Here is a 16178-nt window from a genome sequence, read left to right on the forward strand (position 1 = left end):
TCAGTACAAATAAATAAGAGTTTTCATTATCTCAGTAGTGCTAATTGCTTAGAATTGTACCAGACAGGCTCAGTTTTATTTTTCAGCTTGCCTTTCTTTTGCTGACAGAAGAAATAAACAAGAAAAATATATCTCCACAGCCTCAGGAAAAAAACAAACAAACAAAAACAAAAACAAAAACCAAAAAACCTGATGATTTTCTATTTTGTAGCCTGGTACTTGTTCTCTCATTTCACCTGATGAAATAATGTGCTATACGTTACATTAAAGGGCCTTATCTGAATTTATGTACTCAGAGGCTTATTACTTATAACAGTGAGAGACAAATTGGCACTTAAATAATGGCTTATTCATTAATATATGCAGTGAAGTACATAGTCATGTTATGGAAGAGCTCAAACAATTATCATGCTCAATAATATCTCATAATGAGCTGGTACTCAATCTCATATTGACCTTTCTCCACTCTCTGAAAATTGTTAAGGATGAGAGTGGTGTAAGATGCTACAAAGCCTTTTTCACTGGGATTATAATTTCAAAAGACATGATTAAGGGGTGTATCCTCATCCATTCAAGGAAAAATAGTGATGGTTATTGTTTGTAGTCACAGTCCTCTCAGACCCATAAGACCACTGCTGAAAGTAGTGTATTAGGTATCAAAGGCAATGAATAGCACAATAGATTTATGGGTCTAATGCCTTTTGTAAAAATAATTTTCTTGTAATAAGAAATAAAACAAAGGAATAATTAATTTTAATTTACATTTAGTATTAAATTATTTGTGATAATTACCTTCCCCTTATTTGTTTCCAGTCTATGCAGACCTGACCTGATTTTCAGGTCTCCTGAGAGCTTTGCAGATCTGCAGTGTTAATCCATAAGTTAGTTCCCTACTGTTGTGTAATAAAGTCTTCATTGCTCAGATGGGTAACTTCCTTCACTGCTCTCACTGCTAGAATCAGCCTGTGATTTCTTATGTAGCTACACATCAATTAGTTGGGCTCAGAAATGGGAAAAATTAATTCCAGACCTTTTTATTCCTATAGTCAATGCCAATACACCTATATAAGCACATATTTGTCCACCACCACAATGTGGTATCAGTAGCTTTGACACAACATTCATTTCTGCAGAAGAATCTATAGATAAGCATAAGGTATGTCAGACCACAGATTTGGACCTGATGGATTGGCCTCCTGCTAGATCAGCTTGGCCACATTGAAGTTGTGGATTACAGATGGAAAGAATGAGAAGATATCTTGGTCACCCAAGCCTGGAAGGACTTCAAATTCACATATTCTGTTTTAAACTGAAACAGGAGGTTTCAGTCTTCTTCCAGAAGCTGCCTGTTTGAGATATACTGCTAGACATATGTAATTCTCACCAGTTCTTTCCCTCTGTATCTGTAGTATAAGGAAATAATGATCCTTTTGGCCTTGGAAATGCTGAAACAGTTTCGTTTCACAACTTTCACTGAGCACTGGACACTGTCACTCCTGCCAAAGTTTTCATATTGCATTTTCAATTTGTGGCATGGCCTCAGGTACCTTCATCTTACAGCACATCCAGTGATGTTGTTCTGTAAATCTGGTCTGTCTGTCTTAACTTCATTAGAAATATAAAACTCTCCTTCAAGAAAATTGCACTTCACTGGGGAGTATTTTTTGCAGTCACCAAGAATTAATATACATATCAAAACACAATCAAAACCACAATCACACACATTCAAAAACACCACTTCAGTGAGAAACAGAGGGGGATTTCAAAGGATTTTTGGAATGAGAGAAACTCAGGGAGAACAATATGCACCACCCCTTTGCAAGCCAAAGGTTAGCACGCAGAGGATCAGGGCTGGAACATGCAACTCTGGCTCCTGCTAAAGGATTAATTCTTTGGCTAGCAGTGTTTTAATATGTGAACACTCAAAAGTGGAAACAACATCTAAGACACCTTTAGTTAGAGTAGTTACAAATATATGAACTTTGTTTTCTAGAGTTTAAAAAAAGGCTATTTGTACTCAAAAAAAAACCAAAACCAAAACACCAAAAGAAAGCATGACAACCTCTTTACAAAGGGCAAAAATGTCAGCATTTTAGAGGCAACATATTTTTGATATACATTGCTATATGCCAATGAAAATTCATACAGTTAATAAGAAATATATTAGCTGCAGTGTTCTCATTTTGTTTTAGTACTCTTACACAAATGCATTTAAAGCAAACAAACTTCTCAGTGCCCAGCAAAATTTAATTAAAAAATGCAGAGCAAATTTTACATTTTAGGGATATACATGCACTCCATCTCTGGGTATAAACACATTATATGTTATATAACACCAAAATGCACCTCACCTCCCACAACAAGCCTCCAACTCTTTTCCCTCTTGCAGTATAAAAAAACCCAGTCTGATTTTTTCCAAGTTTTGTTATTAAAAAATAGGGCAGTGAATGCCAATTTTCATCTCTTGGCAAATGTTTATAGCCAAGATGTAAACCCCTGAAAACAGGGGTTTATAATTTAAATGCTGACACAATCTTAACTAGAGCAATGGGAACACTGTTGCCATAATTGCCATTCTCTGGAAAGTATTTATGGCAAGGCTTCAACCTTTCTTAAGGCAGAAATTCAGGCCTTTGGCTGCCATTGACTGTGGGTGATGGCAGTGAGATCCAGATTCCTGGGGATGGAGCCATCAGTACTCAGAAACCAAAGCCATTTCAACATGTCTGCTAAACCTGTTCGTGACCTAGGCATGTGCTGGATCCTGCAGCCCTGAAGCCAATGGCAGATTTTTCCAGTGGTTTGAACAAGAGCAGGTCTGAGTCCCCTGTGTCCATCAATATCACATTCTTTTGTTCCTATCAGGGCCTTCCAAGAGAACCTGTTTATATATCTGTCTTCCCTAATTGAAACCAGAATATCTTTCTTTGCCTCCCACTTAAACAATGCTGGAATTAATATCTTTTTTACACCATAAAAAGTACCATGTTACAATTCTGTAAATACACTGAAGGCAAGACTGAATATGAGATTGTGACCTCTATTTATAAAGCCATAGTTATTTTATAAATTTCTCCTGTGCTTGCTTGCTCTTTCTCTGTCTCCCTCCTTTGTCCTTTTCTCCACTCCTTCTTCTTTTATTTCTTTCTATATGCCAAACAAAAATAATGACAAACCCTGATATTTTAAACATGTGAAATAAGGATGGAAATGTCTTATGTATAAAAGTATTGCAAAATTATAATGTGTTAAAAAGAATATAATTGCATGCAAGTTTACAGTCTCATTCGATTAGAATGCAGATTTTTTTTCTAAATGGGACACAGATATCTCAAATCCAAACACAACAGTTGTAACATTAAAAGATATCTGATAAATGTTTGTCATATGCCATCCTGTTGGTACAGCTTACTTTTTCCCAAATACTCTGGTCTCAAATGTCCAGCATGAGGATGGTTCCATGCCATTGACATGGCTAAAACCAGAGCTAAAAGTAGAGGCTCCAAATGCCAGAAGATTTTTCAAGCTCAGAGAGAGAGAGACCCCTGCAAGATATTTCTGATGTCTTGACTCTCCAAGACCAGAGCTGAACTGTTTCTTTTCCTGCTTTATCAAATCTTGCCTTATTTATAGCCAATATCAATGGGAGCTACTTTCAGTTTGTTTTCATTTCATATGGAGAGACTAGATCTTTGTATTTCAGCTTTAGGATTTGTGGCATAAGAAACCATGCTGCCACCAGTTTTCAGTGGGAGTCACTTTGAGGAGAACAGGAAAATTGAGAACAGGGAAGTTCAGGTTTTCAGGACACAATGTTGCTACTTCTATTTGGCAAGCTCTCCTGTGTGAATATGACTGATGTTTCTGTGGCCTAGGTAATATAGGAAGAGGCAGTGGAGAAAAACATGACAATTTCATTTCAAATCACAAGATGGGACAAAATGTATTTATGATAATTTAGCAAATATTGTAGAGAGGAACATTTCCTTCATGGAAAATATTCTGAGGCTTTTCAATCCTCGTGGGACTTTATGTGCAAAACTCTGAAGATTCACACACATTCCAGAATATGGCTGAAGCTCTGTGTTTGAATTTGACTTGTAGCTGTCATTTGTAATAGCACTTTCTTGCTTATACCACTATCAGAAGGTAAAGGCAAGCAAGATGAATTTACCTGCAGCTAAAGATCTCCCTATTTGGTGGATTAAAAAAAAATCTTCTCTTTAGGAATGGCCCTTGAAAATTTCATGCCAGCTTGAAATTTGCTTTTAAACAGGCCATTCTTGTCTTTTTATAGAGTCTACAACTTTAGACATTATTTTTAGTTCTCTCAGAAATAGATTTGAGCATTTAAGTTGGGATATTTTATTTTTCCAAAGTTGCAGTGAAGACCAAAGCTAGCATATGAGTTTGCTGCTTCTTCATAGATAAAGTTTATAAAGACATGCTGGAGATGAAATTTATCAACTCAAATAATACTAAGAATATGTAGAAGGGACTGCTTTTATTGTCTTCCAGAAGATATCTAAGCCAGCTGTTAAGAAAGGCTGAGTATGTTTGGTACCCTGTGTTCCCCTAGGCTTTGAAACTTTACAGCTGTGAGTGAGGTGCCTTTGTGTACCCACTAGCTGAGTTCAGGATTTAAGATGTTCTAAATATTTAACATCTTTAGTGCTTTTTTATCATAGACAGTCTCATTCACCATCAATTGTCTAATCTTATGCCATGCCAGTCTTACATCTATCCATTAAAACAATGTCCTTGTACAAGAAATGGTGAAAGAACTGGGGCCAGAAACAAAAAATTAAGCAGGAGAGGCCAACTGTGAGACAGTCAGATGTGTCTATTGTGGAAACAGGAAAGTTCCTATGTTTCAGTTTTCCTTCCAATGTTGCTAATGGATTTTATCCTAAAACTGTTACATGCAAAATGCATATTCTAAGCAGGCCCTTGGGAAAACACCATTTTAGCTTCCCCTCCTCTCCAGCAGTGTTTTGCCTACTAGATTACAGAAATAGTCTCCCTTTTGCAATTTTCTTTGCAGGCCAAACAAATTCCACATTCCTGGCTGCACAGAAATGGCACAGCTTCAATGAAAGCCATGCAGCAAGGGCACTCTCTGAAGAGGTGGGAGCTGTGGATTTCTATCTACTCAGGCTGATGATGCTGCAGTTTTTCAATTTCCAGGGCAAGTCCTGTAAGTAGAATACTATGATTTCAGGAGGATGTAGTTTTATCCTGTTTAGCTAGTGTTTGAATGGATCTGAATGTCATGCTCTACTGCATTCATGTCCTTCACAAATTAAATGGGTTCAGATGTCACTTACTGGCCCCTGTCCTCATGGGTGTTACAACAGGTGCCTTGTTTGGCCTTTCCAGATGATCCACAGAGGAGGAAGATATCAGACTGCTCAGCTCACCTATGTCAGACACAATTCTGTTTTCATGCCAGAACAGAATTTAAGATACTTAGGTAAGTTCCTTTGCAATACATATTCTTTTATTCCTCTCAGATGACTAAGTGATTACATGAAAGAGAGTTGTGATAGTTTGTGGCTTGCTATTGTGAACAAAGGCAAGTAAATTTAAACTAAGTAGTACTTTAGGAATCTTGTTTCTTTTGAGCTTTCTGTTTTCACTAAAAAAAGATTGCATGAAGTTAGGAAATTATTAGAGAGGGATTTGATGTATTCTGCATCTCATGGGTCCTGAGTTACTCTGCAATTCAAACTACTGCAATCTTGATTAAGAAGTTCAGAAGGTGGAATTACAAGAAGTCAAGAGGTAAAGTCAAATACTTCAAAAACCTTAAAAAACTCTCTTATTTTTATAAAAGGGATTAAAACCTTGAATTAATTGATGCTTTACTCCAAGAATAATCTATGAGACTTTATCAGGATTCATTATGTTTTAACTTCATCTTTGAACTCTAATAATCCATGAGACTTCCCCTGTCTTGAACACAGAAGTTAGAACAGTCAAGAGTGAAGTTTACAAGTGTTTTCTATGGAACTTGCAAACAGAAAGAAAAATAAGTCTTTTCCCTTGACCACATCTGGGCTCTGTAGCATGAGCTATTTAGATGCCTGATTCTTTAAAATCAAATCTGCAATTACTTCTTATGTTTTTACAAAGAAATTGTGCATAGGATGTTTGAATTTTAAAGTCAGCTTAAATCCAAGCTATGGGGAGGGAGGAAACTGCTTGAACTTCACCTATGAAAGATGTGATCATGACTAAGTTCTTTCATGAAACATTCCCTACAGATATGATTCCTTGCATCCTAAGCTGGGTCTGTGTGGGAGAGAGATGTCTACTGCTAGTTATTGTAGTCTGAAAAAAACAGTGTCACACTGCATCTCCCTCAGTGTCACTGACATCCTGCACAGTGCAGGGCACACATTGTTTTTCTTATTCACCCTTGCCATTTTTTCTCTTTGTTTTTTAAACAATTTATCCAGTTTCCCTATTCATCCAGGAATGTCTGCTGAAGGAACCTGGAACTAAGTGGATATAAGGTTGCTGTGGGTGTACTGAAGAGCAGTTTCTTTTAGGAAACATCATCAGTGTCTGCATTCATATTATTCTCATTTTAAAGGGAGAATCTGTATACTGTTCTGTAATTGTTTATCTGTGTTATGTTTTCCCTAACAGGTTCTATATTTTAACAAGGACTGCTGCTTTTATTTAGCCAAAGATACTGGGATTTTTGGGATCCAAAATCTCCAGACATTTCTCACATTACTAGCAAAACAGAAAGGGTCCACCTTCCTGTTGCTCAGGGCTGTAGAAAAGGAAATTATCATATGACAACAACCTATCTGCAAGACTAGGAAGACTGTATTTCATCCACAACAGCTCCTCCAGAATCTTTTATCCTTGGCTCTGACTCAGAAGGATAGATGCTATCTCTTAGCTAGGTCTGCCCATAACATAGTCTTTTGGTAGTTACCCATTTTATGGCTCAGCTTACTGAAGCTGTGCAGGGGACTCTTAAAAATGACTGAACCCCTTCACACTTCCCTTTGCCCACCTTGCTATCAAAATCACTCTCTACATCCAGACGAGCAAGTAAAGCCACTTATTTTTCGTATCCTTACTCTTCAGAGTGCCTCTCATGGAGGGCTATGGGGCAGGCATTATTTGTTGTCTTTCAATGTTATCTGTTCTTTTACTTTGGCACTTCCATCCTGAACTGTTCATGATCTATAATGAAACCTCTCTCACTGTGTGGGCCTTGGTGGTTTATTTGATTTGGAGCAGTATAGGCTGAATGCTGGCAAGAAATTAAAATACAAATGTAGGTAAAATAACACTGCATTTTTGTTCATTTTAGGGAATCTCTCAGGTCACTAAAATATTTTGAACACCTACAACAGAATTATATTTTGCTTTTCTTTAAAACAAAAAAAAAATTGGTATCAACAAAAGAATATTTAAATATCATTAGGGCTTTGACAGAAGTCAACAAAAGCATGGAAATGCCCAATTAAGGCAGAAATGCACCATATGGACTTGGAAGTGATAAGTAGTAAACAAGCTGTTATAGTGACACCCTGCTGTGGTTAGGTGTGGAACACATGTCCCTTTTAGGGTTTATCTACAGATGTTTTTACTTTGTAGCTCTGCTTGTTCTACCAGATATGAAAGAACTGAAATAGAGAGGGTGGGTGAGATATTTTTTCTTCTTTGGTGCCTTTATTTTCATATTTGAATTTATAAATACTATTGAACTTACTCATATGAAACAGCAGTGTGCTAGGTGCTCTGCCCTGCTTGCACACTCATTCATAGAGATGTATTCACAATTTGGTTGTTTGCCAGTCCTGGAATTTCTGCTAATTTATGTTTGAAGCAGCAAAGACAAACACACTTCACTCTCAGCCCACAAGTTTTCCCACTTTTACCCTTCTGATTCTTTTCCCCATTCTACCACCATGGAGTGAGTGAGCAGCCGTGTGGGGCTGAGTTGCTGGCTAGTTAAACTGTGACAGTCCTTTTTGGTACCCAGTGTGGGGCTTTTAATTGATTATCTCCTAATTGCCATGGGGCTTCCCTGCCTCACTGTGTGCTGGAGACCAGTGCTGTTTACTGGCTGCCTTTTGCTTTCACTGCTTTCTGTAGTGCTCTGCTGATGAGCAGCCCCCTCTGCTGTGCCTAGGTGACACCTGGTGACACACCTGGGCTGGATGGTGGCCAGGCATCACTGCTATTTCTGTACTCCTGTACTGGACAGGCTGGAACTGCAGTGGGAGCTTGAGTCAAGAGAATTGTGGCCTGTGGATGTGTCTATACAGGAGCAGGTGTGTCTATGCAGATGTGTCTATACAGATGTGTCTACATTTCCATATAGATGTGTCTATACAGGATGCTTTCCTGAAGCATCTGTGGCAGTGGATAAGCCGTGTCAGAGCAGGTGCATCTCAAAGTGCCTGTGGCTGTGGTTATGTCTGTGCCGCACCAGTGGTACCTCTGAAGGGACTGTGGCCCAAGGATAAGTCCACACTGGATGAGGTACAGCTCAAAGCATATGCTACTCTGGGTAAATCCATGGTGCAGCAGGTCAACCTTGAAGCATCAGTGGTTCCTCATGAAGTATTGAGATGCAATTATTAAAATTATTAGATGCAATTATTAAAATTATTATGCCTAATTTGAGGTTTAAATGAGACCATATGCCAAAATCAAAAGTAAATTTTCTTTTTAAGAATAAATGTGAGGTAGAGAGAGGTAGAGAAGGAGTCAAGGGGAGAGAGAGTGACAGATAAACAGAATAAACAGGAAAAATATCACCATTCTACATATTCCAACAACATCCTGTTGATCCTCATCTTCTCAGGGGTTGCAGTCTTGTCAAGGTGTTGGTTGCAGAGCGTATCCATCAAATGGTGGGGGGGAAGGAATGCAAAACTCCTGGTCCATTAGTTTTGTATTATGCTCAGACTCAGGTGGGAATGCCCAGGTACCTCCCCTGGGGTGGTGTGTGTTTCCCATTGGCTGATGCAATGCTGTGGATCACAGGACACTTCAGGAGCCTTGACACCCTCCAAGATGTTGCAGCTGTTTCTTAGTGTTTGGAGAGGAGTTTTCACAGCTAAGTCATTATGTAAGGAAGGACATTGGCATGATAGGGACTTATCCCACCTCACAGAATTCTATTTTAAGCACCTCTTATCTGCTTTTTCCCTTACCTGGAAACCCAGTTTGTAGCCTCAGGTGTGCACACCCTTCTGCACCACTCTGTGCATCACTAGCGAAGCAGCCGGGCTATTATTTGAGCCATTAGCAGCAACAGTCCAGTCTCTTACAGCACCTTGTTGAGTGTTTGAGTCGTTAATCACCAGCAGTCCAGGCTCTCACATGAGGTCATGCTGCAGCACCTCAAAGTGTGTGGTCAAACATAAGCCCATGACAGATCCAGACCCTGACTGCAGCCACGATCAGGCCAAGCTGGAGCAGGTTCACACCTCAAGGGACTGCAGCCATTGGTAAGGTTTCTATCCAGCTGGAGCTCTATAGGTTTCCTGGCCCATGGAGGAGGCCATGCTGGAAGAGATGTGTCCCAGAGTGACTGTGAACAAACCTGTGCTGCAGCAGTTATACCCCTGGTGGGATAGGGCTCATAAGGAAGGCTCTACTAGAAGCAGGTACTGTCCTAAGGGACTGCACTCTGTGGATGAGTGTAAGCAGAGCAGGAGCAAGGGGAGGAGTTTATTGCAATGGTAAACACTGTGGTGTGGTCCACAGGGACCAGGGGTCGAGGCTGTAATGGAAATTCAGTGGGAATTATTATAACAGGACACACATGAACCAATGAAAGAGAAGACTTACAAGTGCAAATGCAGCAGGGACTTAACCTGAGCTGATTTTGGTGCCCAATAGTTCCACACAACAGACCACCCCTGCTGTTCTAAGTGACCACTATAACAGATGGAACCCAAAGTCATGGACTAAATTAGCTCAATGGATATTTTATGGGTATTTTATGTGTACTCCATAGACTAAAGCAGTGATGTTCTCAATCATATCAAGGCTTGGGAAGAGGGGTGGTTTTTAAGTTGGTTATATTGGATAGTGTGGCACCTGAACATGATGTAAAGGGTATGCAAGAAAGGGTGGAAAATGTATTGCTTTTGGCTGGTATAGCGGTAATTTTCTTCATAGTAGCTAATATGGGCTGTGGTTTTGGATTTGTTCTCAAAACAGTGTTGATAGAACAAGGTTGTTTTTCTTATTGCTGAGCAGTGCTTACACAGAGTCAAAGCCTTCTCTGCTTCTCACCCCCCAGTGCAGAGACTGGGGGTGTTTGGGAAGCTGGGAGAGAACATTGTCAGGACAGCTGACCCAAGGGATGACACCATTATGGTGTCATGCTCATCATATGAAGCTTAGGGAAGAAGGAGGAATGAGGGGGAGGTTCAAGTGATGTCATTTGTCTTCCCATGTCACCATTGTGTGATGGAGCCTTGCTTTTCTTGGGGCAGATGAACACCTGCCTGCCCATTGGAAGTGGTGAGTGAATTCCTTGTTCTGCTTTGTTTGCTTGCATGGTTTTTCCTTTACCTATTAAGCTATCTTAAGCTATGAGTTTTCTCATTTTTACTCTTCTGGTTATCTTGCCCAGCCCTTTGTGGTGTGAGTGAGTGCCTACTACTCACACTTATAGAGGATAGATGATCAAATTAATAAAATGTCATGACCTCAAGGTTTGCCTGATTCTGTGGGAATGGAATTCTGACGTTAGAGCTGCTGTCTTCGTTTCAAGCAGTGAAGGAAATAAAGGGCTCTCTCAGCATGCATTAAGTAAACTACTGCCATAGGGCCACCATATGCCCCTTTGTCACACCATGAGAAATCAGGACTAGGCTGACAAACACTTCCTTGGCACATCTTCTTTGTGTCTGTTGCTACCCTCTTTTCTCCCTTTTTATGGACAAGGCCTCAAGTCTAAGATAAGCCTAAGAAACAAATAATGAACTACTCTGTATCTACCCTGTTTCTCACCCAGACTAGCCTCTTTTGTTCAGAAGGAAGGAAAACTACTTAGGGGCATGACATGGCAAAGACTTCTAGGATTATACATGTGTAGATGCTGGTAACAATAAGACCTTTCTAATTTCTGTCAAATTTTAACATAGAAAGTAGTCAGACAGAGTGGTAATTGGAGTTCTATGAGTAGCTGGATATGTAAGTACAGGCAAGCCAGGATATCAATGTAAATTTTTATTAGTATATGAAAGAAACAATTGTAGGTTTCTTGCAAAGCTGTCTGTTATTGTGCTTAGAAAGGGATTTGCATAAAAATAATTTTTTTATGGTTAAATCATTGAAAGAGCAGTTGAATGTACAATTTTGACCTTCATGAGGAAAGTGACAAGTCTCCCAATAATTTCTGTAGTGTTAGGATTTCACCCCACCTTCCTCTTCCTGTGCTACTAACTGGATATATTACTTGGGCCAAATCAAATGGCCTGTACTGGTCTCGCCTCTAATCACTAAAATGTCACTGTTCTTTCTCTACTTGTTCAAAGAGAATGGGGATCCTTGCACAAGTGGGGCTGTGTGTATGCCCCCGTGATGATTTCAGTGATGGCTCAGCAGCTATCTAGCATTAAGTAATTTTTTCTTTGCTTCCATTTGACTTTGACAGTTTGGTGTCTTTATGGCATGAACATGCACAACAAAATGGCAATTGTTATTGGCAATGGTCACACTGTTATTATGAAACAACACCTTCCCTTAGCAGAGAAAGGGTCTCAATGAAAGGAATATTTAAGCTGACTGTAGACTGGACTTTAGGCCACTTGTAGGGATGAGAAGAGGGAGGCGAGGAGTGAGTTCTCACTGGCATCTAAGGAGCACTGATGACTGACAAATCCAAAAATAGAGGCATATTCTCACCCACCCTCCTTCAGATTCCACCTCTTGCCCTTCACCAAAGAAGTAGTCTTTGGCAGAAAATTTTTTCAGCTCCATTTTCAGTTTAAGTAATCTCCCAGAGAGGTAGTCAGATATATGTTGGACATCCATTGACTCCTTAGGATCCTACTTGAGGCAGACAAGATTTTCAGCTTTGTTTTGATCAGGTAATCTGATGCTTTATCCTCCACTACTATTTTTTTTCTCCAAGTTATTAATTGTTTCTAGGCCTCTTCCTTCTGTGAGGTCCTAGGTCTTTTCAATGCTTAATGTTTACCCTCCTTCCAGTCCAGGATCAAATAGGTTGGCAACTTTCACAAGCACTAGATCCATCTAAAACATATTGATTAAAAAAAAAAAATCAAACAAACAAACAAAAAAAAAACAACCCCCAAAAAACCCAAAAAACAAACAAACAAAAAAACCCCCAAAAACCCCCACAGAAACAAACTCCCCCCTCCCCTACAACAAAAAGACCTTAAATTGGAACCAGAAATTATTGTGGGGACATGGGCAAGGGGGGAGAAACCCTTGGTGGCTTAAAATTAATTTCAAGAATGCTAGAAATATAAAGGAAAGGCTTAAGCGTGAGAGAATTTTCTATGTGCTGCATGTTCCAATCACAAGAGGACAATAACTCAGGCCCTTTCACTGAATTCCAATCGTTAATATTCAGCCATTGTAAAGCATTTTGAGCCTTGATTACACAGCAGCTGCTGAGACCTGAACTTCCTGCAGCTCAGAGCAGCTGATCCCAATGAATAAGCAACCAGTCTGCTATAGACTCACGGCACCTGACCTACTTCTCAGAACTTTTCCCAAAGTGTCACATACCAGTATGTAATTCCCCCAACAATCAAACCATGCAGTGCTTTTTATGCTGTTTCATATGCCAAAACTCCCTTTCAAGAACCTCCTTTCCCAAAGATCATTTGTATGTTGACTCATGCATCATGTAATAATTTCTGTCCCTAATTGCTCCCAGTTGTGAAGCTCTTATATATACAGAAAAATCAGGGAATTTATGAAAAACTAAAATCAATATGCAGCTTTAGGTGCTTTTAGGATTCCTCTGACTACTCTTCAAAAGTGTTTGGAGTTGCTTTTTCCCCACTTCCCTATTCCATCTTGGACTAGAATCTTTAACCTACATTGATAGAAACAATGGCCTTTTGCCCAAGTTCCTAGAGACTGATATATCATTTTTGACTTTGCTACAGATTTCCTGGCTGATCCTAGGCTATTCACTTAGGAATCAACTAAATAAGGGGATGTAGAGGTTTTAAGCCCAGTGCTGCACTGCCTAAATTTTAGGCTCCTGGTCCATAGATTAAGCTTTAAAACCTGGAGCTGGAAATATAACTACACACTGCACAAAGAAAATTAGGTGTGTGAGTAAAAATATTAAAGGTGTCTTGACAGTTAATAGGTGAAGGATCAAGTTGAAGCAAACAGAAGATTATCCCTAGAGGGTTCATGATGAACATAAGATTGTCTGTGGAATACCAACCTTTATTCCTTCTGCAGGCATTTTGGTTGCATAATTCTCTTATGAAAGTAAATGTCTAAAATCACTCTTTGAAAAATAGGCTCTTACTTTGAAGACTTCCATGCCTCTGGTGCTATGTAACAACAGGTTGGTGAAGAGGAATTTTAATTCACTCAGTTTGGTGAGGCTAAAACTTCTCTCATGGAGAATCTATATTTTTCCTCTAAGACAGTTACCCAATAAATGTGACTTGTTGTACCCTAGTTAGTGCTATTCTGTGACTGGTAAAAGTAATATTCCCAGTCTTGAAAGGAGAGGCTGGAAAGAAGAACTACCTTTTCACAGGTGATTCTCCCTTTTGGAGATGATTGGATTTTGCTTGGGTTTTTATTTGGTCATTGTTGTCATTTTGTTTTGTTTTATTTTCACTCCCTGAATCTCTCCTTCCTTTCCAAAGGGAAAGAAACCAAAGCTCTGTGTTATGCAACTCCCACTATCATGGGGCCCTCTTTGCAGCTAGGCTTCTACATGTTGCTCTAATAAAATAATTAAAACAGTCACAAATGCTACATAACAAGTTTTCCGTAGTACTTCCAATGAGAATAAGAATAGAAGGAACTGCAGTTTCCACAAGAAAGCCTGTCAAGATTTCCAGGCTCTCTTTCTTAGTCTAGGATATTGGTTGAAATACCCAACATCTGAGATGTAAATTTAAAATTCCAAAAATATCATGGGGAAGAATTAATAGAAACAATGTGTTGATCACAGTAGTTAGAGTTGAAATTCAATTTTTTTTGTAACCTACTTTGATAGCTGCTTGTACAAAAAATGTATTAGTTTTGGTCAGAAATTTGTATTTTTGGTTTAATATAAAGCCAATGGTCTGATCTGTTCTTTAGATTGATAAATAGATAAATTAATTTAAAAGGTCTAGTTATTTCAACATCAATGTTAGACTTACTGAAACATTCAAAGCTTTGAAACCTCATCTTATTTTCTTGTGAACTGTTATTTGTTTGATGGATCTCTAGTGAACATAAAAATCAAGCCAAGTTTGAAGTCTGACATAAATCAATTTACACGGTTGACTAAAAAGATGAAGGGATAGCATGGTCTGGCAAAAAAAAAAAAATTGTGTATGTGCTCCAGTTTAACTTAATCCTACAGGGACTTAAACACTTTTAATTCATTGGGTAGATGATTAAATGCTTTGAGGAATCAAAACCAGAAGTCCACTGACTGCACTGGATACCCACACAACAGAAGTCTGGAAAGAAATGTTGAACTCTGGCAGAAAATGCATAAAGAGAAAGGAGGTTACTAGGAGCTAAAAAAACCCCAAACCATAATGAAGGGCTAGATGACAAATATTCTAAAAATATTCCCCCCTACTATATAATAGAATTAGGTTTTGAAAGAAAAATTGAAAGAAAATAATAACAGAACAAATATATTCTCATCCAGAGTCTGTGGATATTTAAAGCAAGAAATTAATTTTCTTTCAAATGTTGTGCTAATGAGTGAGTTTTGAAATACTGCTTTTTGGCATAATATCTGTTTACTTTTCACTTTCATGAGCAAATCTGTGAACAAAAATGCTAAGCTACAAAGTTAAGATAAAACAATGAAAAGCATCACAGGAGCTAAATGGAATTGAAAACTAGATTCAGCTTTTTACAAGAAAAATTCAATAATTAGGACAATGGACATTATCAAGAAGGATTTATAACTTGCCATCATATTCATTAAGATAGAAGCAGGTGTGCACTGCATCTGTATAAGAACATCCCAGATCAGAAGAAAGGAAGAAATTCAAATTTATGCCTGCTTTGGTGAAAATGGTGAAAGATCATTTTTACAAGTGAGTAAAATAATGGGCTCCAGCTTACTGAATTTCATTTCCTGTTCTGCACACAAATTTCCTGTGTGTCTTGGAAGAAATTGTTTAACTTCTCTGTTTCTCAGTTCCTCTCTAGGAAAACGAAAAACAACATTCCCTTACTTTATGGGAATTTGTGTGAGTGTAAATATTGTCAGAGTCTGTCTAGTAGTATTCTGTCTATAAGGAGTCTGACTAGTAAAAATTGCTTTAGGCAGGGTTACATGAAGAGGCTCCTGTCCCTAGATATGAACTTGCTCCTATTGCCCGTATCAGGTTGATCAGCACCTGAAAAGTTGCATTTTTGATATTGTTTCAGTTTCAGTCTTCAGACTCAATACAGATTTGACTTTGAGTAAATGGAGTTTTCTTTTACCACTCTAGAATGCTCAGGTATGAGCTATGGATTATAACAGTCTGCAGATATCACTGATGGCACAAAAGGTTGGTCAATGGACACTTAAAAAACAATTCAAACACTTCCAAGTTTAAAATGGGATGGGTCATCTGGGACTGTGACCTCAGCCAAAACAAATAAAAAGCATCCCAAGGCAAGTCAGGTGTTAGATACCTGTGTGAGGGCTTATCTTAACCACTGCTTTACAAAGGGCAACTAAGGAGTGTAAACTAATTTTCACCAACACCCAGCACAGGGGCCTTGATAACCTTGATACATATTTGGTTCTCTGAGAGAATGATTCCACTGGCGATGGTCTAATGGTAAGAGTGTGGAGGTCTTGAAACAGTCTTGGGTTTGTATATGTGCACGTTTCATGCTGGAAATACATCTCTGTGGTTTACTTTGGATTAGGTTTGTATGTTTTAATCTGTACTTTTGGCAGTCAGGGACTGGCATACTGGACTCCGCTGTGTAGCTGTTCTTAAGTCTGT

Source organism: Molothrus ater, chromosome 1, assembly GCF_012460135.2.
Source record: "Molothrus ater isolate BHLD 08-10-18 breed brown headed cowbird chromosome 1, BPBGC_Mater_1.1, whole genome shotgun sequence".
In the NCBI taxonomy this organism is placed as follows: Eukaryota; Metazoa; Chordata; class Aves; order Passeriformes; family Icteridae; genus Molothrus; species Molothrus ater.